Genomic DNA, 4287 nt, shown 5'->3' on the forward strand with positions numbered 1-4287 from the left:
AAAAAAGAATAAGAACTATAAAATATTTTCAAAGTGATATGATATTTATCAATTTCACTTTATTGTTAAAAGCGATAGTGGTTGTTGGAACCTTACAACTAAAGAAAGTTGTCAAATTTACATTAGTCACGTGGACTCTTAGTTTGATGAAGGATTAGCACTTTCAAATCTTTTTTCAAGTTATATATTTCTTAGGAGATGAGAGGCTTAGAGTAGAAGGAAAATTGAAAAAATATGGTAAAAATCAAACCTTACAAAATAATAATAATAGGTTCGTCAGTAAACAGTTACTTAATTCTCAGAAATTCAGAATTAATTTCGTAAAAGAAATTTTAGAAATAACACTTAAACTTGTTATTTTAATTGTTTTGTTGTTGTTTTTATTAGTTTCTTCTCATGCAATTCAAATTCTTAATTAGTATGAAACTCTTTATTTTCCTTTTTGGATTTGATCATAGGTGAACCCACTGAGCAAATAGCAAATAAGTATGTGAACAAAAAAGTTAATAGGTTAAAAATTCAATATACCAGACAAGTTAAAACAAATTTTAAAGATTTCCAAAAAGAAGAATCTTTCTTGAAAGGAAAAGGTCAAAATACCTTTTTATAATATCTTAATTTTACCTCTATTATATTTTAGGATTAATCATATCTTTAATGTTAACAAATTATTTCGTATTTGCTCTTTAACTCTAATAGGTTCAGCTGAACTATAACTGAATTATAAGGGACGATAATTATAACAATAGCCAAAAGTATTAAGGGTAAATCTAGATTTTTCTCAAAAAATTTTGACACGTGTAATTCATCCGTAACACACTACTGTTAATATTAAAGATAAATACAAGATTTTTTACTAACAAACTACTAAGGGGTGTGGTGTGATGGATGAATCCCCGGAGCCATTTCCTCTTTAATTTTCTTACGGGATGCGGATATGAATTTATTAGGTCAAAATAATAAATACCAAATAATTATACAAAATAGGATAATTTGCTAGATAAAGTGTATGAATAATTAAAAATCGTAACAAAAAATCAAATTAAAATTTATTTTGTATTATAAATAAATAAATTTGGACATTTTCTTTGTGAAAATAAAATAAGAGAACTCTCCATATAAATAGGCGAGTATATTAATAAATTCAGAAAAGGAAGAAATAAACGGGACTGTCAAATCTACATATTCTTTTTCTCTCTGTTTTCTTCCCTTCTCTCTCTCTCTCCGATCAGTTCTGCCGTTTAAATTTCTGTCCTCTCTCTTTTCAGAATCATGTTCTCAAATCTTCAAGGTACGTAAAAATCCAAACATAATATTAGTACATCATTTTAATTATGTGTATTTCAATCTTTTTTCCCTTCATTTATCGAGTGTAAAAACTTACATGAAAATTTAATAATTTCTAGTCTACTTTTGGAAGTTAATATGAGTTCCCAAGTTGGTAATTTGTTAAATCTATCATCAGCTAAAAAGAGTCTTGATTTTTACACTTTCAGACATTGGATATTTTTGTTTCTATGCATGTTAATATTGTATGAAATAAACTTGAATGAATTTTCAGACTTTGAAGTATAATTAAGATTAATTTTCTTTTGCTACTTGATATCATCGTACAGCTCCTCAAATTTTTAGTAAGTTTTTTCCTTTTTGTTTTTTGGGGTGGGGTGGGGGGGTTTGGGGGGGGGGGGGTTATTCTATATTCTTGATATTTATGCCTCTGCAACATTGAACAAAAATCCAACTTTGAAAATTCTTGATTTTGGCTAGTTTGTTCTTCAAGATTTTGGTTAGGCAGCCTTTTGATAATGCAAATGGTTTTGACTTTTCAATTTTATCCAAATTTTGTTTCAAGTTTTTTTTTTTTCATTAACACATCTATTTTTCTTGAGAAAAAATGGTGTCTTGAAAGGATAGCCATTTGAGAGTTATGGCCAAACTTGTAATGAAAAAATTTTGACTGGTCATATCTGAGATTCTTCTTTTGAAACTCTGAGCTTAGGTCTTTAGCTGAGAGTATAACAGAGTACACACCAAAAAGGTTCCTTTTTATGGAAATGGGATCTGCTTTTTTACATTTTATCATCCCTTAAGTTAATAAATAGACAATAATAACTAAAAATAATAATGATATTAATAATTGCATACTCCATGTTTCATACATGATTCCCTTCTTTACAACCATGGGGGAAATCATGATGTATCAGGTTCAGATGTTGTCTCTTGTGCACAAATTGTCTTTAAACAATTCAAGTAAAAACTTGTTGAGTATCATGTTTTGTCTGTCCCTTTTCTTGATACTATAGCCAAGTACATATGAGAAGATATGATGATGAGTTCTCAAACTAATAAAAAATAGTTTAACTTATATATATATATATAGAGGTAACATAAAGAAATGTTTATTCTATCAGGTCATATAAAACATATCACATATAATTTTTCATAATTTTTACACTATCACGTCATGTAAAACATATCCACACATATAAAATAAGGGCAGACCGGTACACAAAGTATCTTGCGTTCACGCAGAGTCAGGGGAAGAGCCGTACCCAAGGGGTGTGACGTAGGTAGCCTACCCTAACTCATGCATTAGTAGCTAATTCCACGGCTCGAACGTGACTTATAGGTCACACATAGACAACTTTACCGGTGTTTCAAAGCTCCCCTTCAATATCCACATATAACATTTCATAAAAAGTAAAAATTATAATCTTGAAAATAACGTAGATTACTTGCTACAACTTGTAAAAATAATCTGATCGTGTAAAATCTCTTTATACTGTCGGTGTATATAAGTTAATATAAACTCATAAAAAATCATCAAAGTTGTCTCTCTCTCTTCTTTTTTTCTTTCCTCATATGTGTTATGTTTTTTTGGTCCTTTTGTTTATAGGATCTACTATTGCAGAACAATCTTTGAACTGAAAGAGGAGAAAATGGAGGGGGATACATTTTCTGGATTAGGCAATGGTACACAAATAGATGGCAAAGTTGTGCAAACATTTCAGAAGAGTTTTGTACAAGTTCAGAATATACTAGATCAGAATAGGCTATTAATCAATGAGATTAATCAGAATCAAGAGTCAAAAATCCCTGATAATTTGAGCAGAAATGTTGGATTAATCAGAGAGCTCAACAATAATATTAGAAGGGTAGTTGACCTCTATGCTGATCTTTCAACTTCTTTCACTAAATCTGTTGATAATTCATCTGAAGGGGATTCAAGTGGACACAAGAGGAGCAGGCCTATTTAGAAGTCGTGGATTTCTCGATTATTATGTAAAAAATTTATGTGTACTCTTTTAGTACATCAACCTTGTATTCAAGAATCTCCCACAAAAATAATGAACCCCCCTCAAATATGTTACATTGTTCATGTGTAACCGCAGATCTAATTGAAGCAAAATTGCATGCATTTTCTAATCTTTTTGGTCAAATTCTTGTTTCTATGCAACTTCTTAATTTCAAGCAAGTTAGGATTATGTAACACGGTAAATTGACTATTTTTATGCTGGGAGAAACTAGAGTGCTTAGTAAAAGAAAAAAGAAGGAAGGATCAATTCTTGGATAGTGCTTCTATCTTGGATAGTGTTTCTATCTGACCGTACAAAACAACAAACTACCGATAAGGGACACAAATAGGTTCTATCCTCCACCTTCATCGCTCATTAATTAGTAATCTCAATTCGCTTTTGCTATTTACTAATATACCGCTCGCTACAACTAGCAGCCCCTTTACTAGGTTGGAAAAATGCTAGATTGAAGCTATTCATAAAAATGAAAACATTTAGTATAAAAAAAGTTACTTGAAATCCCACCCGTATCAGTCTACTGTTACTCTCCTCTTTTAATCGGGTTTAAATTTGTGTTATTGTCTATATTGATAATTGACACTTTATTAACCTTCTCTATGAATGCACACAATTATGTTGATTCTTGTTAAAGGAATGCTGCAAACTTCCCTTTTTTTTTTTAATTAACTTTTTCAGCTTGTCAAGAGCCTAATGATGGAGTATTTGATAAGGGTCATCTTGGATTTTCTCTATCATTCTCCTTTAAATGAATTTCTTCCATTACCTTTTGTAGATCTACTTTTGTTCCTTTTCTTACTCTCTACTGCTTAAAGCCAATTTTCTTTGTCATATTCCATGAGTGGTGAGAAGTGAGAACTGAAGAAGTGGCAGACAATGTTTCAATGTTCTTAGGATTTAAGTTATATATAAAAATAAGGTAAAATATTTTACAGTAGTTTAATATTGGATAACAGGCTGATTACTATTTTTA

The 4287-nt window shown here is 30.3% G+C and overlaps 1 long non-coding RNA gene across 1 annotated transcript; it reads left to right on the forward strand.

The window, feature by feature from the left end:
* The first annotated feature begins 1113 nt into the window (after positions 1 to 1113).
* LOC142175102 (uncharacterized) lies at positions 1114 to 3368 on the forward strand. The gene is made up of 2 exons (XR_012704296.1): positions 1114 to 1291; positions 2897 to 3368. It is a non-coding gene; the product is annotated as an uncharacterized LOC142175102 (long non-coding RNA).
* Positions 3369 to 4287: the final 919 nt, after the last annotated feature.

The sequence above is a fragment of the Nicotiana tabacum genome, chromosome 21 (assembly GCF_000715075.1).
Source record: "Nicotiana tabacum cultivar K326 chromosome 21, ASM71507v2, whole genome shotgun sequence".
NCBI lineage: Eukaryota > Viridiplantae > Streptophyta > Magnoliopsida > Solanales > Solanaceae > Nicotiana > Nicotiana tabacum.